At 40.8% G+C, this 27075-nt stretch overlaps 1 protein-coding gene across 2 annotated transcripts in view; it reads left to right on the top strand.

Moving 5' to 3' along the window:
• LOC128583691 (cytochrome P450 1B1) overlaps positions 1–21346 on the top strand; it is a 174788-nt gene extending 153442 nt beyond the window's left edge. The window contains exons 2-3 of one of the 2 annotated variants that reach the window (XR_008379525.1): positions 11549–11669; positions 19640–21346. The gene's annotated coding sequence lies outside the window, so the exon portion shown is untranslated. The remainder of the gene's footprint in view (positions 1–11548; positions 11670–19639) is intronic. The other variant, XR_008379526.1, reaches the window with a different exon arrangement.
• The last annotated feature ends 5729 nt before the right edge of the window (positions 21347–27075 follow it).

Raw genomic sequence — 27075 nt, 5'->3', positions numbered from 1 at the left:
GGATACAAAGTTATCAAACATTTCAAAGATCATAGCAGTGGGGGTTGTTTTTATCTTGCACTGTCTTGATGGAAGAAACCTGGTAGATAAAGTTGAGCGGCTATTTTGTCCTCTGACATTGATTCTCTGTGGAATGTGTGTCTTAGATAGCTTGCATACCTACCCTTGAAGTTTTTATTGAGGAATAAACAGACACACTATTTGAATGATTAGAGCTTCTCAGAGGGGTGGTGCTGCAGAAAGAGCAAATCTGAGTTTCCAATGTGCTGGAAACCAGATGTTGACCCTTTAGGGATGCTAGAGGGCCCTTAGACCATCCAGCTCAGCCCTTGCATTTGGCAGAAGAGGGAAAATAACTTATTAAGGTCACATAGCCAATCAGTACACAGTTTGATCTATAACTCTGGTTTTACAGTTACCATGGAATTGTCTTATTATTATTTTTTTTTTATTTGTGACAGATTCTCACTCTGTTGCCCAGGCTAGAGTGCTATAGTGTCATCATAGCTCACAGCAACCTCAGACTCCCAGGTTCAAGCAATCCTCCTGCCTCACCCTCCCAAATGGCTGAGATTATAGGCACCCACCACAATGCCTGGCTAATTTTTCTATTTTTCATAGAGACAGGGTCTCTCTCTTGCTCTTAAACTTTTGAATTCAAGGGATCCTCCTGCCTTGGCCTTCCAGAGGCTAGGATTACATGCATGAGCTACCGTGTCCAGCTAGAGTTGTCATTTTGTTACTATACGTTTAGCACTTGTCCCTGAGGCCACATCAGAAGAATGAGGGCAAGTGGTTTTGAGGAGAATGAATGGGTGGTTTATTAATTGTCTAGCAAATGAGGAAATGTCTTACTCCTATCTTAAGTAATGATTTCCCTAAATATAAGCAGAAATACAGAGCTTTTAAAGGAAGAGTTTTCATCTTCAGGCTATTGTTGTTTAACTATAGTTGATTATTCTGATCCATCCCTTCTCTGGAGAAGACAATCTCATGACTCTGCCCAGACAGTTCCTTTGAGCTATCTCCTGGTGGTATAAAGAATAAAGGACACTCCCCTGTCCCTTTTGACCACTGGCCTGAGGCAGAGATGTAGGTATAATTCCCAAACAGGGTGGGAGAAGTTTTAAAGAGACAGAACACAGATATTTTTACCCTTTTTCAGGCCATTGCCTCTGTTACAATTTTTCCCCATGTCTAACTGTAGGAGAGAAGGAAAACTTCCCCTTTGCCCTCTGAAGGTTCACTGAAAGATCAACTCACAATAAGGCACATTAATAAGAGAAAGAGATTACAAATGTATCTATCATGCACATGGAGAGAATCACAGAATGATTACCCAGTATCCTAGTGGGCTCCAGAAGTTTATATACCTTCATTTAGACAGGAGGGAGAAAAGAGGAATATAAATAATTCTGTTTGGGGCAATAAATTGTTAATAGGGATGATTAATAGATACTTGGAACAATTAATGGATGGATGAGGAAACACATTGACTTGTAAATAATTCTCTTTGGAACTTAAATTGACCTGAGAGACAAATATTATCTTTAAAAAGGGTTGGGGTTGGTCTGGTTCCATTATTGATCTTCTTTCCTGCAATCTATTGAGATAACAGGGAGGGAAAGAAAAGGCCATTTTTTTCCTTTTGACAAGTCTGTCTGGTTTTACACAGATAGAGGGAAAATTCCTTCAGACATTTGTTGGGCTCCAAAAGCTTTTAATGCAAAATACTCTTTATAGCAAGGAGTCATATTTTGGTGTGAAATTCCCTGAGATCCTTTACTAATTATGAATAAAGCAAGTATTTAATGGTTAAATGTAAGGCAAGTGTGCTCATGTTCTCCAGGCTTCATGTCCTAGAGAGCAGAGGGGAGATTTAAGGAATGAATAGGCAAAAGTTGTTTTAAGTATGCATTCCAATCAGTGCTATCATGTCTAGAATGAGGCTTCTTAGCAACTCTCAAGTAGGAGGTAACCTCAGGAGTATTCCCAAGATTTGACTTGGGAGAGCAGGAGGAAGAAAGATTGAGTAAGGAGAGCAGGGCTGAAGGCAGAAGCAGAGGACTGAGGACTTCATAACAGAAAACTACCAAGCACAACACCTCTGTTGTCCCCTCCACCTTCCCACTCTCCTGTAGGGGATGAGGGAAAATCTTTTTCCTTTGTTAATCTTAGGTTCTCTCACTAGGGCCCTATAAATTAGCGTAACGAAAGAAACACAAATAGAAGTTTATTAGCATGTACATTACATCATATGGGGCTACCTAAGGATCAGTAACTCTAAAAGAGGTGGTTAGAACCTGGGCTTATATAACAACTTAATGAAAGAATAGCTTTTTAGAGAAGTGACTTTGTACTCCAAGGGGCAGCAGATTACAGGAAGATAGATGGGAAACTAATAAAACATAAGAGCTAGTTGCTAATGTTTTTAGACCTTACCTCTGGTCTAAATGTGGGGTCTAGACACTCTGGAGTTGTCTTCTGTCATTAAAAATTATTCTGCCCTTCCTGGTTAGAAAGAGGGAGGGCAGAGAGTTTTACTTCTTCCCATCTCCTATTGACTTCAGCTCAAAATAATCCTTATGTCAAAGTGGCATATGAAGTATTTGGTGATGGCATATTCTGCTACCCTTCACCCTGTAGAGTTCCTTTGAAGCATATATTATATGCCACCTGATTAGAAAGAGTGGTGTTCTCTGATTCAGGAAGACTTAGTCTCCAAACTCTGAGTGACATCCATCTATAGATGGATGTGGGAAAAACACTGTCCTGTTCTTGGCAGCTGAAGGCGTGTAAGTGAGGGGAAAGAAGAGAAGGAAGAGGAGGAAGCCAGCAGCAGAACAGAAGAGAGAGTGGGGCACTCTCTCCTGCCTGAGCAGGCCTACAGCAGAATTGACTGATGGGGAGACTCTAGAACAGAATGAATCATGGGAAGTTTGAAGAGGAATGGAGTCAAACAGAAGCATTCCCTAAAGAGTTCCCAGGGAGCTGCCTGTTTAGAAAGGAGCCTCTCCTAACTGATGCTCCCTGGACTCTAAATCTGCAGTCACCAACCCCTAGAAGCTAAGCCTCACAGCAGGAAGTGAGTGGTGAAGCTTCATCTGTATTTACAGATGCATCACTTGCACGACCATCTCAGATAAGCAATGGTATTAGGTTCTCATAGGAGTGCAAACCCTACGGTAAACTGCATGGTCAAGGGATTTAGTTTGCACCCTCCTTATGAGAATCTTATGCCTGATGATCTGAGGTGGAGATGTAATGTGGTTGAATTATCCTGAATCCTCCACCCTTTACCTGTGGAAAACTGTTTTCCATGAAACTAGTACCTGGTGCCAAAACAGTTGGGACTGCTGCTTTAAATGACTCTACCCTTCAGATGAAATCCTTTGAGCCCTGCAAGATCTGGCCTTCATGATAAATAATAACAATATTTGTTAAGTGTTTTCAAGTTTATGAATTCTCAGAACCACTTTTTAAAGCAATGTCTCATTTGATAGTTACCACAACCTTTAAGTTAAATATTGTTACCCCCCACTTTAGAGATGAGGAAATTGAAATTTAGAGATGTGAGAATAAGTAGTTCAGGACGACGCAGCATACAAGATCTAACAATTAAGTTTGTGAATTCGTCCTAGAAAAAATGCTACATACCCCTTGCTGAACATTACCACAGTCACCTTTGAAATACTCCCCTTGTGAAACTATGCACTTTCAAAGCAATTTTGGAACTCTTTTTCTGGAATGGCTATTGGAGCTGTTGTTGTACAAGGTCTGGCAATTAGGTTTGTGAACTTATCCTAGGAAAAGTACAAACAGAGATTCCAATCAAATTCTCATTCTGAAGTCATTTTTAATCATTGCACTACACTGCCTTCCCCTGGGTGGGTTGTGACTTTCTTGGGAGGAAGCAGGGGCTTGCTCATTCAAGAGAAGTCAGCAGCCATATGTAACAGCAGCATCTAAACTTAGGATTCACAATGTCTGAGCTGGGGGCCGAGGAAGGGTGAAGTGAGTGGGGACTACAGACAGTTGGAATCTGCCCCTGGAACTTGGTCTAGGCTGTTACTTCAGTTGTACCAATTCCCTATTTTTTTTTTTTTTCCCTGAGTGAAACTGTCCAGTCCAAGCATCAGGATTAGAAATGCTGACAGATTCAGGAGGAAAAAGAGCAGAAAGGAGGAAGGAGGAAGGGGCTGGGAAGCATCAGGAACAGAGCATCCAACAAGGTCCTGGTCTTATGAACTCAGGACAGGATAGGATCATCCAGAAGAGACCAGGACTGGGCGTCTCATTAGACCACAGACAATTTTTTCAGGCAGAAAAGAAGACCAGATAATATGGGGGAGGTGGGTACATGTGGTAGGGGCAGGTGAGATGCAGAATCCACAGTGGGGGGTTCCCCAGGGGCAGGGCAGACTCAGAGCAGGTAGGAGGGGTTTATGAATCTATGACACTGGAGAAAAGCACAGATACATTTCAGAAAAGTAAGCCAGGCTAGAGCACTTTGGACTTCAACAAAAATAATAAAATAATAGCCAAGCTGGTGGGTTCTAGATGTCATGTTTTGGCATCTAGCCCAACTATGCAAGTACTCAGAGCCACCACCAAACCCAGACAGACTGCTGATCTGAGGACCGAATCTGCTTCCTGCTTTTCTTGGCTATTATACTCCACCCAGTTTGGGTAGAAAATCTGGCCACAAGAGGGAAGTGGAGAGCTACTGAATACTGCAGACAGCTGGATGTTCCAGAGTGACCCAATACAGACAATATTTACATAAACATGAACTAGGCAAAATGACATATGGTCAACCCCACCCTGGACATTCTCATTCTGTATGGGGCCTGGCAGTCTGAATTCTTAACACACAGCCCATGTGATATGGGAACTGCTCCCCAAAAGTATGCAAAATCTTCCATTCTGCTCCCTTAAACTAGAATGGCAAATATGATTGTTAGGAAACTAATATCTGTTAAAATGCTCTCTTAGGAAAATAAATCTAAGGAAGAGCAAAGAGAGGGAAGGACGGAGGGGGTGGGGTCTTGGTGTGTGACACACCTTTTTGGGCCAAGACACAAAAGAGGGACTTTACCTAACAAATGCAATCAGTGTAAACTGGTTTCTTGTACCCTCAATGAATCCTCAACAATTAAAAAAAAATGAATATAAAAAACATATATTAATTTCAAAGAATAAAAAAGCAAATAGTTTTTCTTTGCTAGACACTGCTCAGGTTAAAAAAATTGGAGGTTGCCTGCACCCCTTAGTGCCCTCTAATTTTCCATCCCCTTCTCTTCCCAGAGGTTAACTCCGTCCTGATGTTGGTAAGAAAAACACCTTTCTTCTCCCAAAATATTAACATCTCTGCCTTTATTTTAATATATTAAAGATTATATATATATATATATATATATATTTTTTTTTTTTCAGTTTTTGGCTGGCGCTGGGTTTGAACCCGCCACCTCCAGCATATGGGGCTAGTGCCCTACTCCTTTGAGCCACAGGAGCTGCCCAAGGATAATATATTATTTAACTCAGGCTAATTTTGAATTTTTATTTTCAGTTAACAGAACGTGAGAATTATCAATGGGGATACATGAATTTTTTTATTTTTATTGTTTGGGATTCATTGAGGGTACAAAGAATTAGGTTACACTGATTGCATTTGTTAGGTAAAGTCCCTCCTACAGTGTGTCTCACCCCCAAGAGGTGTGCCATACACCATGATCCTGATCCCCCTCCCCTCTCCTTTCTCTCCACATGCTTGTTCCCCTACCCCACCCCCCTTGTATTAGCTGATTGGCTGCCTTCATATTATAACAGAGTATATTGAATTCTTGCTTCTCCGTTCTTGTGAAGCTAAGAAGAATATGTTCCACCTCCATCCATGTTAATACAAAAGATGTAAAGTGTCCATCTTTTTAGTGGCTGTATAGTATTCCATAGTATACCATGGAATACTATACAGCCATACCACATACTTGTTCATCCATTCCTGGGTTGGTGGGTATTTAAGCTGTTTCCACGTTTTGGTGATTGTAAATTGAGCTGTGATAAACAGTCTAGTGCAAATGTCCTTATGACAAAAGTATTTTTTTTCTTCTGGGTAGATGCTTAGTAATGGGATTGTAGGATCAAATGGGAGGTCTAATTTGAGTTCTTTGAGGGTTCTCCATACTTTCTTCCAAAAAGGTTGTATTAGTTTGCAGTCTCACCAGCAGTGTGAAAGTGTTCCCTTCTCTCCACATCCACACAAGCATCTGCAGCTTTGAGTCTGTGATGTGGGTCATTCTCACTGGGGTTAGATGATATCTCAGGGTAGTTTTGATTGCATTTCTCTGATGATTAGGGACAATGAGTGTTTTTTCATGTTTGTTAGCCATTCGTCTGTCTTCCTTAGAGAAAGTTCTATTCATGTCTCTTGCCCAGTAATATAAGGGATCGTTTGCTCTTTTTTTGTTGATTAATTTGAGTTCTGTATAAATCCTAGATATCAAGCTTTTGTCCCATTCATAATATGAAAATGTCTTTTCCCATTCTGAAGGTTGTCTATTTGCTTTGGTTGTTGTTTCCTTAGCTGGACAGAAGCTTTTCAGTTTAATTATGTTGGGAACCAGCCCCAACACTCTTTGGGTTTCCTTCCAGTGGCTTGGTGGTGCAGGGAGACTGATGGAATGATATGAAAAATTGGGAATAATAGACAGGCAATAGAGATAGTTTTGAGAGCAGCGAGGATTCAGGAGGCAGCGCACCCTTCGTTGTGAGACTTCCAGTATGTCACCCCAAGTATCAGGCTAGCTCTGTATTTATTTCATACATTAGTGTTTAAATCATAAATCTCATGAAGGCAAGGCAAACAATCCTATCATGGCTCCTGCTGTGCTTACATTTCTTTAACCAAACTAATTCTTTAAATAACTATGTTAATTGTACAGACTTACTTGTTACTTTTATTGTTTTAAGGTATTTATGATCTTAATACAAACTAAGTCTGGAAAGTTATACAGCCCAGGAGTAGGACATCAGGAAAATGCCCCAGTTGTACCACACTCACAAACCACAGATGTGATTTTTTTAACACCCTGAGAGCCTTGTATCCAGACAGATAGACTCCTCTGGCCAAACAAAGGTAACAGAAGAAAAGAAATATTTCATCTTCTTATCTGATCTGGAGCAATTCTTGCTGCGTTCAACAAAGTTTAAACATTCCACATTTTTAACTCCCCAAAAGCACTCCCCTGGAGCAAACAGCACTGACAGAGAAATTCTGCCACCTGAAGCGGTGCAGTGCTTGGGGGAAGAGGGAAGTCTCCAGCAAGACAGCTTTCAGAGTTTTTTTTTTTTTTAAATCCAGGAGCTCTCAGAATTTTAAAGTAGGAGATTCTGAAAACTAGGAATTTCCAGAATCAACTTTTCTCCTGTTTCTGTTTTCCTTTTGTCCATTCTCTGCAATCCTATTCCTAATTTAATTTCTAACCTATTTATAACTAATAATTGAATATTGGTTTCAAGCTTATAAAATCATTATTAGTAGTTATGCAAGCATATCAAGATAGGACTCTTCTCTTAAGTATTCCCCTTGGCTATATGGGGTTTATTCTGGTTCCATACCAGAAGAATCACTTTTTCCAAATCTTGAAAGTATGATGATGGTATTTTAATGGGGATTGCATTGAATCTGTAGATTGTTTGGGGTAGTATAGACATTTTCACAATGCTGATTCTTCCTAGTCATGAGGATGGTACATTCTTCCATTTGTTAATATCTTTTGCTATTTCTTTTCTTATGGTTTTATGATTTTCTTTGTAGAGGTCCTCTACCTCTTTTGTTATATATATTTCTAGGTATTTCATTTTTTTGGAAGCTACTGTGAAGGGAATTGTGTCCTTCATTAGCTTCTCATCTTGGTTGTTATTTGCATACACAAAGACTACTGATTTTATAACCTGAGACATTGCTGTATTTTTTTATCACTTCCAGGACTCTTGTGGTTGAGTCTTTTGGGTTATTTAAGTATAATATCATATTGTTGGCAAAGAGGGAGAGTTTGACCTCCCCTACCCCAATTTGGATGCCCTTTATTTCCTTCTCTTGCCTGATTGTATTGGCTAGAACTTCCAGCACTATGTTGAATAGTAGCGGCAATAGAGGACAACTTTGTCTGGTCCCAGTTATAAGTGGAAAAGCTTTCAGTTTTACTCCATTCAGTATAATATTAGCTATGGGTTTGTCATAGATGGTTTCAATCAGATTCAGAAATATGTCACCTATGCCTTTATTCTAAGTGTTCCAATTAGGAAAGGATGCTGAACTTTATCGAATGCTTTTTCTGCATCCATTGAGAGTATCATATGTTCTTTGTTTTGCTTCTGTTGGTATGGTGAATTATGTTTATGGACTTGGGTATGTTAAAACAGCCTTGCATCCCTGGGATGAAACCTACATGATTGCGATGAATAATTTTTTTTAACGTGTAGCTTTAATCTATTGGCTAGGATTTTATTGAGAATATTTGCAACTATACTTATTAGGGAAACTGGTCTGAAATTCTCCTTTTTTATCAGGTCTTTTCCTGGTTTTAGTATCAGGATGATGTTTGCTTTGTAGAACATGTTGGGGAAGATTACTTCCTTCTCAATTTTTTGGAATAATTTTTGCAGTATGGGTATAGGCTCTTCTTCGAAGATTTGATAGAATTATGGTGTGAATGGATTAGGGCATTTTTTTTGTTGGGAGTTTTTTTTATTGTTTCTTCGATCTCAGTTCTTGAAATCAGTCTGTTCAAGAGATCTATTTCTTCTTGATTAAATCTAGGGAGAGGGTGTGATTGCAGGTACTGATCCATTTCCTCAATATTGTCAAATTTCTGGGCATTGAGTTTCTAGTAGTGGTCAGAGATGATCTCTTATGTCTCTGTGGCATCTATTTTTATTTCCCCTTTATCATTTCTGATTAAGGTTATTGGAGATTTTACTTTTCTGTTTCTAGTTAATCTGACCAAAGGCTTATCAATTTCATTTATTTTTTTGAAAAACCAACTTTTTGTTTTGTTAATTTTCTGAATGACTCTTTTGTTTTTAATTTCATTAATATCTGGTTTATTTTTTGTTATTTCTTTTCTTCTGCTTGGGATAAGATTGTTCTTCTTTTTCCAGTTCCATAGGATGGTCCATGAGTTTGTTATTGTGCTCTCTTTCTGTTTTTCTACTGTAGGCATCTAATGTGATGGATTTCCCTCTTAAGACTGCTTCTGCTGTATCCCACAGGTTTGGTAACTTGGGTCTTCATTGTTGTTATGTTTGAGGAATTTAATGATTTCCTCTTTTATCTCTTCTTGAACCCAACTATCATTGAACATTAGGTTGTTTAATTTCCAAGTCTTCGTGTGGGGAGGAACATTTTTGTTATAGCTGAGTTCCACCTTTATTGCTTATGGTTTGAAAAGATACAAGGGGGTTGCGCCTGTGGCTCAAGGAGTAGGGTGCCGGTCCCATATGCCGGAGGTGGCGAGTTCAAACCCAGCCCTGGCCAAAAACAAAAACAAAACAAACGAAAATAAAAAAAAATTAAAAAATTAAAAAAAAACATAAAAATGTTTAAAAAAAAAAAGAAAAGATACAAGGTATAATTCCTATTCTTTTAATTTTGCTGAGGTTTGATTTGTATCTTAGGATGTGGTCAATTTTGGAGTATGGACCACTGGCTGATGAGGAAAATGTATATTCTTTAGCTGTGAGATGATGTATTCTGTATATGTCTATTAATCCCATTTGTTCTAGGGTCACATTTAAGTCCTTTGTATCTTTGTTTAGTTTGTTTAGAGGATCTATCCAGTTTTGTCAGAGGGGTGTTAAAGTTCCTGGCTATTATGGTGTTATGGGATATCATATTGCTCAGACCCATCAAGGTCTGTTTCACAAATCTGGGAGCATTTAAGTTGGGTGCATAAATATTTAAAATTGAAATGTCTTCTTGTTGTACTTCCTTTGACCAGTATAAAATGTCCATCTTTGTCTTTCTTAACTTTAGTTTCTTTTAATCTGCTTGTATCTGAAAATAAGATTGCAACCCCTCCTTTCTTCTGATTGCTATTTGCTTCAAATACTATTTTCCATCCCTTAACCCTGAGTCTTCATTTGTCCTTCAAGGCTAGGTGTGTTTCCTGGAAACAGCATATGGATGGCTTATGCTTTTTTATCCACTCAGCCCATGCTTCTTCAGTGGTGAATTCAGTTCATCGACATTTATTGAGATAATTGATAGGTGTGGTGGAGTTCTATTCATCTTATTTTGTCAAATTCCATTGTGTAGTTTTATCCTTTGTGCCATTGTGGAAGCTAAGTTTTGATCTTTAGCTTCTGGGTGTTTACTTTGCTGGTAGTCTATTGTGGTGGTCAGTGTTGAGAATAGATCTAAATATTTCCTGTGGAGCTGGTATTATTGTGGTGAATTTCCTCAGTGTTTGTATATCCACAAAAGATTTGATTTCTCCATCAATTTTGAAGTTTAGTTTAGCAGGATACACAATCTGGGCTAAAAATTGTTCTGTTTAAGAATATTGAAGGTGGATGACCATATTCTTCTGGTCTGGAAGGTTTCAGTTGTAAAGTCTACTGTCATTCTAATGGCTCTGCCTTTGTGGGTCAGTTGGTGCTTACTCCTGGCTGCTTGCTGAAATTTTTATTTCATCTTGACTTTGGACAGGTTCATTACAATATGTCTTAGAGAGGCTATATTTGAGTTGAGTTCAAACCTGGGGTTTGACTTCCATCTGTAAGGGGTGTGTCGGGGTCTTTAGTTAAACTTGGGAAGTTTTCATTTATGATAGTTGGGCTTCCATTCCTTTGGGACAATCTTCCCCTTCAGGAATCCCTATTATTTACATGTTTGAATGCTTCATGGAGTTTCATAGTTCTCTAAGTGCCTGTTCTGCTTTCTCTCTCTTGTTTTCTGCCTCTTTGACTACCTGGATTAACTCAAAAACTTTATCCTCTAACTCTGAGGTTCTTTCTTCTCTATGGTCTAACCTACTTTTGATACTTTCTACTGCATCTTTACATTCCCTGATTGTCTTCTTCATTTCCTTAAGCTCTGCCATATCCTTTCTATGTTTTACATATCTCTCATCTGACTTTTGGTTCTGTCTTTCCATTTTATTGTCCTTTCCTTTTATTGTCTTCATCATTCATATTTTACCTTCCCTTTCTGTCAAGTCCATTAATTCTTTATAGGTGGAATCTTCTGCAGTAGCTGCCTCATGGTCCCTTGGGGGTGTTCCTCTGTTTTGCCTGAATTTTTCTGTTGGTTCCTCCTCGTGTGCTCTTTCTTCTCATTCACCTCCTTGTCCTCCTTTTTCCTTATCACTGCCTCCTTTGCTTCAAACAGAAGTCCTTGCTCTCGATGACAGTATGTCACAGTATGTCACTGGGATATTAGGTGGCACTGTGGGTTTTTTTAGGAAACAGAGAGTACAGCTAGCAACCTCTATGGTTCTTATTCCAAATTTACTTGCCTTCAGTGATCACCTGGTTGTTTCCTCAGCATTCAGACCCTGTTGGGTTGGGATCTTAGAGCTCATGAGAATCCTTCCGGAGCAGGTATCACAATGCCCTCTGACTCCAGTTCCTGTGGGGTGTGGAAATCTCTCATCACCTGAACCAAGGTGAGTTCTGATCCTGGCAGGAGGAATTAAGATGGCCATACTTTAGGCCCCTACTAAGACCTTCTCATGACTTTCCCACAATGGCAGCCCCCTTGCTGCCGAGACCTTCTCTGTATGGCTGCCAGCCACTAAACCTGTGGCAAAACCACTCCAATTGGCATTCAAATCTCATTGTATACTGTTTGAGTTCACCCCTCTTCCAGGATTTTCACTCAATGTGCAGCTTTCCCCAACAACTGAGAACTCTGGAAAGGCTTCCCCCCATTATGAACCTCTATGGGCAGGCAGCTGATCCCTGCTGGTTGCAATCACTTGCCTAATTCATCAGATTTACACCACTCAGGATCATAGAGTAAATCCAGCTCACTACCTTCTTGCTGTGCTCCCTGAACTATGACTATGGGTAAGGTCTCCAGGAACCCAGGTATGGCTGGGTTCTCTCTTTTCCCTGAGTCCAGTGATTCTCAACCTTCCTAATGCCAGAGCCCTTTAATACAGTTAAGAACCACTGCCCCAGTTTTTCTAGGAGAGCTCTGCTGAACAATCCTTCTAGTCTGCCATCTTGCTCTGCCCCCTGGATACATGAGTTTAAGTTCATCACCTTATATGAACAAGCTTATATGTTTTTAATCCTTTAGGTTGATGAACGTTTACAAGCTTCCAGGTTTTATGGTTTTCTTTTTTTCTTTTTCTTATTAGTGTCAACACAACTATGGACAGTCTTGCACATGGGAAATTTGTCAAGCATTTTTCTAGGGTACATACCTAGAAGTAGAATTGCTCATGTTTTATATGTGTATGACAAGTGTTTGATCACATCAAAATTAGGAACTTTTTAAAGATAGTGAAAATTTAAGCTACGCATGAGGTAAGATATTTGTAATACATGCAATTGATAAAGGACTAATATCCAGAGTGTATAAAGAACATGGATCAATAAGAAAAAGGCAGACAACCCAGTAGGAATATAGGCAAAAGTAATGTGTACTTCATAAATAAGAAAATCCAAGAGGTCACGAGAACTATTAAGAGATGCCAAACGTCATTAATTTTCAGGGAAATACAAATTAAAGCCAAAAGGAGGTAACAGCGTGTAGCTTGTAGACTGGTCAAAATTAAGAATCAACGAATATCAAGTATTTTTGAGGTTATGGAACAATAGAAACTGTCAGACATTGCAAAGTAAATTGGTATGATCCCTTTGTGAAACACTGATCTTATAATATTAATCTAATCCTCTGTATGAGGACAGTTTGAATACAATGGAATCTGTGAAGCTGTGTGTCCAAGGCTGACATGGTGCTCCAAAGGGGAGCAGGTGGAGACATCTATGGGAAGCTGTTGCAACCATAGCCTCTGTGGAGTCGCAGAGGCATCTACTTGATAGCAATTTGATTGCCTTTTGAATGGCTTCCTGTTAATGAACCCTCAGCAGTGTACAGAGAAGTAGAGGGAATATGTATGTATCTGGAAGGCTCCCAAATAATAGGAAAGCAATCTTGAACTCTGTCGATTCGGAAGTAATATGAACATAATATCTCAGTATTTTTTTTTCATAAAGTTGTATAGTTGTAGAATTTTATGTAGAATTGCCTCTACTCTAAGTAGTTCACAAAAACTACCTAAACTCCTGTATGTTTAAGGATACTTAGCTAAGAGCCAAGGCAGTAGTCCTTATGGATGGCAACTCTACATCTTCCACAATATCTATTTTTACAATTAATATTCTGAAAGTCAAGATGATCTAAGTATGTCTAATAACTGGGTAATAAAATTATTAATTTACGTAAGCATATATGTAATAATTAATGATCCTAATGTTAGCAGAGTCCTCAATAACTATGTAAATGAACAAAAATACTGTCATGCTTTTCTATTTGGTCTATTATGGATAAGGAGAATAAATAATAAATTTTTCTCAATAAAATCTTTCATATACTTGAAGTTAACCAATAAGTCTGTTGATAGAGTGAACATGTTCCTTATTTGCCTGTTAGTCCTAATGTGGGTTTGTTGTCTTGGCAAAATGTATAATAGCCACTCTCTACTTTCTTTCTAAAAAGTTTCCCTGATTTAAAAATCTGGAAGTTACGTGGTTAACCTACCTATTAATCTTCACTCATTCAGGCCAAATAATCCAATATTTTAATCCAATATTTAAGCCTATCTTTATTGATTTTGATGAATCGTCTCTGGCGATTATAAAGCAGGTTGTAATTTTCAGCCCATAACAGTGTGGCAACAGTTCAAAGCTAAGAGTACCTATTTTCAAAGAAGATTCACTATTGAAATCTGTAATTAAGGAGTGATTGCAACAGTGGAAGTGGTTTTAAGAGTGATAGTACTTGGAGAGAGAAAGCATGCTGCTGCAACATTTAGGATAAGCAAATGAATTCTTGTTTAACAAGTCAAATACTGCCTATTTCAATTCCCATCAGAGGTTCAATTTGAAATATAATTCTTCTTTGCAACGTTGTCATGTTATGGGCCATGGCACTGTTTAAACAGCTGTAGTTTTACTCGAGGGGTGACTAAATTGTATGGGTGATGTTGATCTCAATATAGAACTAAAATTTAGAAGAAACTTAATCATTTGCAAAATGACATATGAATTGGGGATAAGTGATGCTGTCTGTTTGAGGATAATGAGTTAGGAAAGTTTAGAGAATACCATTTTGCTCAGTAAACTTAATGTTGTATTTTCTATTTTCAGTACAAACCAAAAGTGAAAACCAGCATAGCCACAAATTTTCAAATAGTAAATTTAAAACAATTAAAATATGAACAATAAAACTTACATTTGAGTCTCATGTATAGGGAGTAGAAAGAGGCCACTTGCTTATTTTCTTTTTCTGCAGCTTTTCACTTTTCTAACCCTGCCTCTATCTCTGTCTTTATCATTCACATTTGACATACTTCTGAGTGAGCAGATGCCTGCTCCTCATATTCAGGTGTTCCTTTAAGCTGTAGTTCGCAAACTTTATGTGCATTACAATCACCTGGAAGGCTTGTTGAACCACAGATGGCAGGGCCTGATTCCCCAGGATTTTCAATTCCTTAGGCCTGAACTAGAAGGCCAGAATTTACATTTGTAACATTCCCAGGTAATAATTCTGGGAATTATTCTGCTGGTGTGCATGACCACACTTTGAAAACCAATGGTTTAGTAATTCAGTGGGCTATTAAAAACACCTGAAAAAGTGAACCATTGAGAGGAAATACAAATGAATTATTTGGGAAGAGAAGCACTGCCTCCCTCCACCAAGCTCATGAAATGCTCATCACCATCTTTCTCCCAGTAACTTCCTCCATCAAACCTGCCTCCTCCTCCCAAATTCAAGGGCTAGGGGTCAAGACTCAAAGCATTCTGAGAAGAACCCTTTGTTCACTGAGCATGAGTTTGTTGATCTACTAAGTAAATTCATGGATTTGAGAATATTAAATAAGGATAACTTTGTAACAATTGGATTTTAAATGTTTGGTGATGTAATAAAATTAAATCAACCTTTATAGGTGATGACATAGAAGATGGTGACCCCAGGTTTTGTTTTCCCCAGAATACTGTACAGATAACGTGCAGGAACAGTGTTCATTCTTTAGTTAGTTGACATATAACTTGAAGGTTTTGCTGCAGTGTGTGTTTCAAAGTACTTTCTTTATTCTTGCCTGCAGACTCAGCCTTTGGTTTGTATTTCTTTTCATGGGCTACATTCTAATCTGTATTTCTCTTCTTTTTCTCAGCCTCCTTTAATCTTATTATGTAATAATATCAATATTATTTACTTGTAATTTCACTAATTACTATTTCTATTTTATTTACCATCAGTGCTCAGTGATTTTTTTTTATCATAATTTTATCTTTTCTTTTCCTTCTGTACTCATACCTTTTACAGAATCCTTTCACAATATGGTGAATAGCTAGCTTTGCTTTTTTTTAATTTTTAGCTGCAATTCATCTTGTTCAGTAAAATGTTTTGGGATGTCCTTCAATGAAATACACAAAATTCAAGATATACTCATATATGCATAAATTAAAAAGTCAAGACCATGAAAAATATAGAAGAAAAAAAAAACAAATTTGGAGTAAATTTAGAACAAAGAAATACACATTGTAAATCTTAAATAGTTGTAAACTTTTAATTAATAAATTTAACTCTGAATTCTTGGTAGTTGAAGAAAAAAGGAGCTATGATCAGTTTGCAGGAATCGCTTTATCACGTAAGGAGGAGATAGTTGAGAAGTCAGACACAGAGGCCCATGCCTGGAATGGGTCTCTGTGTAGGAGGTTCTGGGTGATGCAGAGGGTTACATTTTAACAGCATCATGAAGTAACCATAGTTGTCCATTTCATAAACCTTTTTTAGGGCATCCCTTAATGTAAGCTGAGGGACAACTACCACAAAGAAAATACCTTGTCGGAGGTTAAGAAAATGTGGTTTATATAGGAAACTATTTAATAGTGTAACATGATTCAGGGGTTAAAAGCATGGATATCTATGGAAACACATGAATTTCACATTTCAAAACAATTTCCAGAAGTAAAATTCCTTTCAAATGGCTTCTGATAGAAGTTATGTAGTAAACAGTTTGGAGTATGTTCTTTGGCAAGGAATGATTTCTTGTTACTGATTAAGTATAGAGTCTGTATTTTAAAAATCAACCAGCTGAATAGTAGAGTTAACAGTCCTGTGAAAATCGGACCAAAAATCAACAGTACTTGTTGAACAGCTGGCTACCTAATCCCCACGTTGAGGTGGGCCAATGGAATAGGCAGGCCCAGAGGTCACTGAATCTTTTTATAGCATATGAATGAGTGAATCATTAAGTATCCAGAGTTATTCACTATACCATGTATCCAACATTATTTAGACTGGAACATTCTCAAAGCATAAGTTAGTAGCCACCCTCTGTGGCTATAGAAAAAAAAAATCAAATGAACCAATAGACATCTGGTTTTAAGAAATTAATTTTCTTAGTGAAACTGCCAGCATATTTTCATTAGAAATGCACACTTAAGTAACCAAATAAATATCTTGTTATATGCTGTTGATGTAATCAATTACATTTGGAAAGATAACTGACCCAAATAATAATTTTGTTTTGTAAGTGAACAATTTTAAGCAATCCTTTCTGATAATAGTTGACAAACTGAACCAATTTCCCCTTGGAGCCCTGTTAGTTTGTAACATATAATCATGTCATAAGCATATAGAAGAAATCTTCTCTCTCTTTTTTTTTTTTTTTAGTTTTTGGCCGGGGCTGGGTTTGAACCTGCCACCTCTGGCATATGGGGCTGGTGCCCTACTCCTTTGAGCCACAGGTGCCGCCAAACCTTCTCTTTTTAATATTGGGCATATTTGTGCTAATCAAACAAATAAATGTAATATGTAAAAAAAAAAAAGTGGGTTGAATAAAAAGACAGCTTTAGTGACCTCTAAAACTGTTATGTGATTAGTCAGTGTGCTACTGCTCCAACTCCTGTTCTCCAGGCAGAATCTGGGAGCAGACCTACAGTCTCCTACATGGAATAGCAGCACTGGGACCAGGGCATTGCTTAGCTTGTATTAACATTAGTTTTTGCCCAGAGGAAAAGGCCGAATAAAAATTAAAAAAGTATCACCATTCTGGACAGAATTTGTTAAAAATGAACTTAGGCAAGCAAAAGATTCAACCAAGTTTGTAACATTGGTCCTTAGTAGCATAATCTTGCCCCACATCTATTATTTCTTTTATAAATTATTGATCCAAGAAATAAATACTTGTAGTTTATCAAGGAGAAAATTGGAGTGGCATTTGAGATAGAATGTATATTATAATGAACTTACTTCAGAAATAATGTGACTTGCAATTCTTTTGTGTAAGTGTTCTCTCTTTTTACTTTACTAATCTAATAAAGGTATTGTTCTGTTAATGGAACAAAGAATTCTTGATTTTAAAGGAGTTAAAGAGGTCTGTGTGACTGTGCCTAAGAACTGGAATGCTTCTCCTTTTTTTATTTTTCATTCCACTGCAGTCATTTAATCATAACCTAATGTCACTGCAGCTTTGGGTACATGTGAATTGTGCCAAAACACTCTTGCATCAAGGGAAATGTTAGGTAGCTAGCTAGACATGAGCAGGGTGGATGACAGATGCAGTTAGGCTATTTCGGACTGGTCTGCGTCAGCCTGACCTGGGCCAATATAGGCTGCAGGTGGGTTGTTATGGTCGTACTGGTGGGCTGTTTCAAGAACAGAGTCAATTCAGACCCTAAGAGACTTCCAAGACGCAACTGATACTCCTCAAAGTTGTGGATAAAACCCAGAGGCTGTGCTTTCTACAGTGCCTGCAGTCTTTAGGATGAGGACTGGTATCTCCTTTATTAAACTTTTCTTTCCTGTTAAAATTGTACTTGCTCTTTTTAATTATTTCTGCAATGACCTCAAACTACCCCGCAGCTCTAACATTTTGTGGAGCCAGCCGGGGGGAGGTTTGTTTTGCTGATTTACTTTCTTCACTCTTCTTTCTCTGACTCCTGAGGAAGTGCAGATGGCTGTGTGGGAGAAGGTGCCCGGGAGTTGTCACTTTCCTTTTTTATGGCCAGCATGGTCTTACCAAATGGCTTCTTTGGATTTGCATTGCATTCCTAGGACTTGATCCCCTTTCCTTCTGTTTTTACTAGAAGGTGGTGAGAAGAGGAGTGCCAGACATTGAGCTAGTGGAGGTAAAGAGGTGTGCTTTCTGTGAGACCTTGAGGCTTCCAATCAGCCTCCCACAATTGCCTTCCTGATTAGCTACTTGAGACAGTGAACAGCACTAGCCATGTCGGAGCCTGTCAGTAATCTGAGTGAGAGATGCACCAAGCCTGTCACTTCAGCGGCCTACGTCAGACAAACTAGTCCTTCAAGTTTGCCTTCTCCCCCTTTACATTTTTATTTTTCCATGTGATGGCTAAGGGGCAGCATTAGTTCACCAGCGCCTAATAGTCCCATCCATCCCCTTCTCCTTTCTCACGTTGTTCCTTTCTCCCAGTGCCGGTCAGGTCTCTTTGCAGAGACTCCCATTTGCAAATGAGTCTCCTTGCGGAGGCTCACCTCTGAAGGTGGCTGCCCAGGATCCCTGGAACATACCCCAGGGGTTTCACTGGTGAGAGACTGTCTCTTTCTGAGACGTCTGAAGGGGACAGCAGGCACTACTCGGTGGCAGAAAGGGTAGCTGATTAGACCCTGGGACGCTGGGCTCTCTAGCCTTTTCGTTTCCTCTGTCTAGATGGGTAACCAGCAGTCTGGTCCTCAATCATATATCCCACCTGAGATGTATTCTTTCTAATCGGAAGTAATTTGATCTCCAGACTCTTAAAGTACCATTTGATTTTCTTTTGTAATACATTTCTAATATAAATCAGAAAATTCTCAACATTGCCCACTTAATGGGACCTTAAATATTGACTGCCTTAGACAATTTTTGTAAGCATCTGGGTATTTTTCCATCTCAGAGATCAACATGATGTCTGTCACCAAAAGGTTAAATCTTTAATGGGACCATCCCTACCTTCTTGCCTTGGTCCTTCCTCTACAGCCCCTTCACCCACCTGTGCCTGAGGCTCTCGCTGTATACCAGGCCACCATGGGCTGAGCCAAAAGGTTTCTGCCCCTGGTGAGACGGCTGGTGGAGAGTACGGGCCAGCACTGGTATACAGCTCTTCTCCCTTATTGAGTTAAAACAAATCAGAACAGATCTATGTTGTCATGCTAATAACCCTGACTGATATATTGAGGTCTTTCAACATCTGTGCCCAAACAAGCTTCAACTTTTCAGCTCATTTGAAACTTTGTATGGGCAACCCTTTTTCTGATTGGATTCTCTAATAGATACTGAATCCCTAGCTCTCCATAACTATGCTGTTTCTCTTCATATAGTCTAACTAGCCGTTTCTAAATTTGCAGTTTCTAGACCCAGTACAAGTACAATTCTACTTCTTTTTCCTCCAGGCACCTAGATTCTTGGATGAATCCATAAAGATGATGATCCCCAATCTCAGTCACAGCCAATTTGGGAAGGAATTTTTCTGGCCTACTCCTAGCCCTAAGGTGTCGGGCATCTCAAGCTGGATCCATCACTCCCAAGTGAAGCTGTTGGACCTCTGTCTCTCCTGCTGAAGACCATGAAAAAGACCATGGCTACTCTCGAACTTTTGAAAGTCAAACTCCTATTCAAACGGCAAGCAAAAAAGTCATCATGATACTTTTCATTTATCCCCTATCATTAAGCTAACTCTCCCCCAGGGAGGCTATCAGCTTGCAGATGCTGGTTACCACCAGGTATCAGTAGTTACAATAAAGATGGTATGTTTGTTTTCATGCAGCTGCGTGGCTTACCAAGGCCCTCTGCATGCGTATCCACTTTCACCTGGAGAAGCCAAGGCCAGGTGTGGATATGGCACCTGCTGGCTGAGCGTCCCTCCAGCTCATAATGTTGCTGTGAAGGAAGTTTCTAACACAGAATGATACATGCTCAGTAAAATGCCAGATTAAATATCATTTAATCAACAAAACCACCTTGCAAGTGCAATTATTCATATTTTACTGATGAAAAGACTGAAGGTGAGAGAAGTCACATAGCTCCTAAGTGAGCTAGCTGAGACTCACCCCTTTCTTATCCTCTTGGTGTGCTTGTGCACTGCATAAACATAGTACCACCTCTGTAAGTTGACCACCTCGGGGACTGTAACAAACTGGTACAATTAGGTCAAATTAAAGAGGTAGTCAATGCAGGGAGATGATTATTTATGGAGGTTCTACTGTATTTGCATTTTAACTTCATTTGATATCTGTGTGCAGCTAAAGGATTTCATAATGTAAAAATATGTATATATGAATATTTATCTGTGAGTGCTGGTGTATAAAATTGTCTTTCCCTTACAAAGCCCTAGTTTTCATTGAGAGGGTGTTACAATATGTCATGATCTTTTTTGACAGTAGATGGCACTGCTGATTATCAAAAGAGACAAAGATCTTAACATCACCCTCTTCTTTCCTTAGTCACTAGGAAACAAAGCAAATGCCTGTTAAAATATTTCATCCCAGTGAAGAGTTGAAATTAAAAGTTGGGAACTGCAATGTAATTGAGCTGTTCCTATATATGATCCACGTGCATTTTATTTGGGATTTTAGAGAAAATCTCTTAAGGTGTTTACAAAATTTTATCAGGTTTAAAACCAAATATAGAGAAACACTTCAGTGTTAAATTGGTTAAACAATTTAATAAGTGTTGGTGGATTAGATTCATGTAAGTAAAAGGACTAAGGTATTTTCAACAGTAAAAAGGGGTGATTTGCTTAACATTAAGCTAACCAGAGAATGGAATAAAAGGACATTTGTATCCAAAACATTGAAGTGCATTGAAGTAGCATATCCTTTCCTCCCCTAACTGTCTACACTGCCAATCCTCTGGGGGAGTGTATGTTCCTGGGTGTGCAGGTGAGGGAAGTATTAACACTTATCCATGGGGTACAGACTTAGTGTAGGTAAGCTGGGGAGATGGTCAGAACTCTACAAAGCCTTTTTGGAAGCTTTCCTTTGGCTTCTATGAGAAAAAAGTGCTTTGAAGGGTAGACTAGGCACTAGCATGGGTGCAGTATGTAGTTTCCTGAGCAGAGTACTTCCAGGGTGATTGCACTGAGATTCAGCAATGAGGTATGGAGGACTCTTTTTTTTGTTTTTTTTTTTTTTTTTTTTGTGGGTTTTGGCCGGGGCTGGGTTTGAACCCACCACCTCCGGCATATGGGACAGGTGCCCTACTCCTTGAGCCACAGGCGCCGCCCATGAGCCACAGGCGCCACCCGGAGCACTCTTTCTAGGATGAGTTTGGGAACTTAATCATCAGACCTCTTGGATATTCACTTAACCAAAGATCCGCAAGGTTTTGCCATTTCTGTGTCAGGAGCCCTGGGCCTCTCAAGGAACCTGTGGCTGTTACCCAAGGGCAGAACAAACCGTCCATATCAGTAGCCTGGAGGCCAGGAAAGGAGATTCAGGCTCTCAATTCCAGCTAGGAATGACCCATATTCCATCTTCCTCTATTTGATCTTGGCTTTGGGGACCTAAAGAATTGCTGCTATGGCATAATGGTGACTGTCCAGCTTCTAGAAGTGTAGTGGGCAGATTCTGGAACCCTGACCCTTTCCTTCTGCCTTTACAGATTCAGAGAATTCCTTCCTTAGGAAGGAACCCCTTGCTGCCCCTCATCAAGTCCACTATCATACATATTCCTGGATGATATCCCCTTGCAGCCTTACTACATTTGTGATTATAGAAGTGTTTGTGTGGTTTGTTTCAATTTTTCGCACTAGACTGTAAGGTCATGTGGGATGCAGCTAAGTTTGTCTTCTACTGCTGTGTCCCCATGCCTGGCACAAGGACGAGAACAGAGAGGATGTTCAGCAAAGAGTTGTTGACTGAATGAGAGAATGCCTGGCTTCCTTTAGCCTTTCTCGGAAAGGACTGGCAGGGTAATTGTCCAGACTGACCAGACCTTCCACATCTTTTAGGCCTTTCAAACTGAGCCTGGGAGGACAAGCTGGTGGCTGAGAGGGGGTTTCTAGCCAAGAGAGACCAGATCTAGTAGGCTTGCAGCTCAAGGCTTTCTTGCTAAACTAAACACACCAACAGCGTCTGGGGTACCCCCTCCTTCTCTTTCCCTTATTACTCCCTGTGGGGATGGGGCCTGCATGGAACCTGACCTTAAGCAAAAGTCTGTTATAACAGGAAGCAAATAATGTTCCTCCCCTGACAGAGGTGTTTCCTCCTTAAAGAAGTTATAAAGAGCTCTTTTCAGAGAAAAAGGGGGCCAGGAACAGTGTGTGGCCTCCCTGCTGTCTGCCCTGTGCAGAGTGAGCACGTTCTGGAATCTGGTGGGGGGACGCTGGACCAAGTATGGAAATTGGGTGACCCCACCTCTCTGAGCCTCAGTCCCTTCACTTGCTTGATAGAAGCAGCCTCTCAAAGTCCCCCAGGGTAGTGTTCAAGGCCATTTTTTTTCTTGGCTTCCAGGACACAGCAGCCTTCATTTTTCTTCTTACTTTGCAGTTCCTGCTGGGTCTTCTTCCTCTTTGCAATCTCTTCATTTTGGGTTCCCCAGCACTCTGTCCCGAGCCCCCCAGCTCTCAGCACATTCACCCCCCAAGTGAGCACATGCAGTTTCATGGCTATAAATTGCCTCTATGTCCTGAGGAATCTCACATGTTCAGTTGCTGCATTGACTTTGCCCAGATTCATTCCGCCTCCCACCTCCCCCTGCTGACTCTGTCTCTACGAGTCTCACACTTACTGGATCTAAAGTCAAACTCTTGATCCTGACTTCTCTACCTGCCAACTTGCCTTTCTCTCCAAGAATAAAACACTTATTACTCCTTGTGGGGAAGGGACCTGCACAGAACTTGACCCTAAGCAAATGTCTATTCCAACAAGAAGCAAATAAGTTTCTTCCCCTGATGGAGGTGGACCCTCTGGTCAATACTTCCTGCAGGCCTTCTATCCTTCAATCATTGACTCCTACCTCAAAATATGGACCAGCATGTCTGACTGGATGAGCCTTGACCACTGGCCTTGGCTTATTCTGCAAGGGAGGTTGACATAACCCCCATCATGTTGGTGTCCATGTAGTGGGCCATAGACTCTGTATCCTCACAAGGCTCTATGAGGCAGGAACTCTCCAGATATAGAACAAAGGCTTGCATCCTGACAATGAAAAACTACCATAACATGCTCCATGCCAGCTGACTTTCTGTTACACATAGATGTTTGTCTATTGCTTGTCTCCTCCATTGGAACGGAAGCTGCATGAGGTCAGGGACTTTGTCTTTTTCCCTCTGTATCCTCAGAGTCCAGAACAGTGGCTGCATGGAAGTGACCCTTGATAAACATTTACTGAATGAATATCAGATACTGTATTGAGAGTGCTGGCAATCCAAAGAGAAACGCAGGCTAGTTGCTCCTATCATTCTTCCTTTCTGCTAGTTGATGCTCTTGGCCTGTCTCTGTCCTGACCCCCTAAGGCAAAAGCAGTTGAGCTGATGAGTCTCACTAGTAAGAACACAGACAGGCAGACCAGGGCTAGGGGCTCTGTGGGGAAGGACAGTCAGTAGCCACAGGAGAAGATCCCAGGGGATTTTTGTGGTGGGGGTGGGGAGGATGGGGGATGGCGGAGTGGGGAGGGAGGACATGACTGCCCCAGGGGTGAGGGGCTAGGGCAAGAGCGAATTAGATTGAGGAGGCAATGAGAATGCCCAGTCCTGTCTACAGTTTCCTGGAGGAAAAAGGTGGGAGTCTCAGGAATAAGGGTCCCTTTTAGCCACCTTGTGCCCACAGACTCAGGAAGCACAATGAATGGTGGAGGGGAGGGAGTGGGGGGAGAGGGCGTGTGTGTGCGTGTGTGTGTGTGTGTGTGTGTGTGTGTGTGTGTGTGTGACTGGAGAGCTGGAGCGTAAACAGCAAGTTTGCTGGAAAAGTTCCCATTCTGCCTCCTTAGGTTTCAGAAACCTCTTGTTTTCTGAGCCCTGTGACTTCCTCTGACATGTGACCTCTAGGAATGCAAGGAGTCTGAGTGTGTGTGCAGGAGGTTTGGGGAACAGGGTGGCAGGCTCTGTGTGTGTGTAGGGGACAACGCTCTTGTCCTGCCAAACAGGTCATAGTGGCGTCCTGTTACTCCTCCCAGGCTCTACTTTAAATGCTCAGTAGTTTATCCTCTCGGTTCTCTCTGATGTTCAACTTTTAAGCGTTTTGGACATGCGTGTAATTGGGGGTGGGAATGGCTGGCTTAGCCGTTAGCTACAGCTCTGGGTGAGCAGGTGCATTGTAAGAGTCCGAAGCCAGTTGCCCCGCCATGGCCTCACTGTCCTGGAGCAGGGGTCAGGGCCACCAGGTTAATGCTCCAGTGGGATCTCAGCCTCCTGGCCAGCTGGTTGCTCCATCCATTCTCCCCGCTGCCTGCCCAGCTGCCTAGTCCTCCCCGCCTCACTCCTCCCCCACTACAGGAATCATGGGAAGGGAAGGGAAGCTGTGGTCCACAGCACCTACCTCCCTGTCCAGCCAGCCCTTGGCTACCTGGACTCCTGACCTCAGCTGGCCTCTACAGGACTGGGAAGTCCTTTGGGGGTGTTTACGAAAAAGGACACAGGGTGTGGAACTCTAGTCATAGGGCAGGGGGAGAGTCAGATGCAAAATTTTTCTCTTTTAATGAGAAAGAGAGGAAAAATTGAGAGTGAAGAAACAAATGTCTGGGCTGGACTGCAGGGGAGGGCTGAGAGGAGGAAGCAGACGGAAAGGGAATCGGGAGTGAGGAAAGAAAAATAAGGAAGGGGACATTTTGAGGAGAGAAGCAGACTGAACCCAGTGGTGGGGAAATGCTTCACATATTCTGTTTACAGATAAGAAAGAGAAATTCTAAGAAGAGGCACTGCAAGTTGGTTTAGCTGTGTTAAAAGCTAATTACAGTCATCTATGAGAACTGCTGCTTCGCCTTTCCAGCTAATCACCCACCACACAGGCTGGATCACCCATGTGAATACCTGTCAGAGAATCTTTTCTTGTGAATTTCATTTGACTGTGGCACCTGCTCGTAAAGATTCCCTTTATTCCCATGCAGCACAGCTACTACTCAGGACCCAAACTAAACAACCAGAAGGAATGCTTTCTAAGAATAAAGAAAAATGAAAAAAAAAAATGCCTATAAGTTTACCACATGCTTTAAAAAAAATTATCTGATGAGAAGTTAGTAAAAGAAGGTCAAGAAAACAGGAAGAATATTTTTTAGTGTTTTGCAGGACCCTATACCCCTCACTCCCTACTGCTCAACACTCTGACACGCATGCGTGTGCACGTATATGCACACACATATATGCCCTGCTCTCGGAGCATGAGCTCCATGCCAGTTTCAGAAATCGCAGCATCTAATCTGCCAACCTATCCAATTACAGTGATCTGCAGATGAATAGAATTTGCTTTTCCTATTTTACAAAAAGAAAAATTAAAAGCCTAAGTACTTGTTACTAATGATGTTGGGTCACTCAGGAAATCTGTATCATATCAAGCAATGTGCAGTTTAGATTAGAACAAAAGAAGGTCAGGTTAAATCCAAGCAAAACACCTTCACTTTTAGCTTAAAAATGTTCAATGCATCAGTGTCACAGTCTTGAAATGAAACTTTCCTGGACATGTTCTAGGGGTGTGTGTAGAGGTATATCCCTGGAGGGAGAGAAGTAGGTCAGCAGTGCTCCAACACTCAGCTTCAGTGCTTGCCAGCGTCCCCTCTGTGTGGAGATGCTGAACTGTGGCAGCTGACCAGGGCTTCCCAGCCAACGCTGACCAGGGCATTCCCCTGCCAGAATGCAGACAGGGAATTGCCTACATGGAAGAGGAAGGCAGATTCGCATCACTCGGTTCCTATAGAAATTTATCAACTTCCGTCCAGTCAGCGTTTGGCCCCATCCCTGGGAGATCCATCTTTACAGGCCTGTTGTTCAGATGAAGACATTACAGAACACAAAAGGCATGTCAAGTCCTCCAAGACAGCAGCAGGCCTGAGATAAAAACCAGACTGCGCAGTCCGAGTGGGAGCAAGCCACACTGTTTAAAAATGCTGCTTACTGTTAGAAACAAGAAAAGTAAGGAGTAAGAAATCAGAAAAGAAAATATAGAGCAAGATTTTTAAAACATCAAGCATTTTCTCCTTAAAAAATATAAGACTTTCAGGAAAAATCGTGACGTATCCTTAGTACCCCACTGCCAATAACCTGGTTAATGAACTGAGAAGCCATCTATTGCAATCCTCATCTGACATTTGAATTGCCTCTCTGCACTCCAACTTCTTGTCATCCTGCTTCTGCTCCGAGACTTTGAGCAGCAGCAAGCCTGGTGGAGCAGCCTGTCATTGGATCATGCTCACTGAGACACGGAACATTGTTACCATGGCACCTTCTATGTAGTTCTAGCGTCGCCCTCTGGAGACACACAGCACAAATCCAGTCTCCCTCCCATGTACAAGTCTTTTACTCATTAGGAAACCACAACCATGTGCCTTTTAAGATAGGCCTTAGGTCCCCAAGTCTATGAACACCATCTTTGTCATGGGTCCAATTTGCAAATATTCCTCTTAAGCGTGGAACTGGCAGCACCACTCATGCCACCACCTGAGGTTAGACTAGGTTTGTAGTTATCTGTTCTGCTTGTGTCTACCAGCAAGCTTTGAACACCCCCCATTAGCACCTGCTTTTCCCTAAGGAGGAAGCCAGGATTTGCTTTCCAAGCCTCCTTGCAGCTGAGGTTTGGGCACATGATCCTGATACCCTGATCACACGCAAGCAGGTGAGATTGTGATTTGCAAGCTATGGACATGAAGAAGCAGGCCTGTCCTGCAGCCATTCTGGTAA

Source organism: Nycticebus coucang, chromosome 4 (assembly GCF_027406575.1).
Source record: "Nycticebus coucang isolate mNycCou1 chromosome 4, mNycCou1.pri, whole genome shotgun sequence".
Classification (NCBI taxonomy): Eukaryota; Metazoa; Chordata; class Mammalia; order Primates; family Lorisidae; genus Nycticebus; species Nycticebus coucang.
Note: the sequence above shows the minus strand (reverse complement) of the source record. Positions and strands in the feature narration are given on the sequence as shown.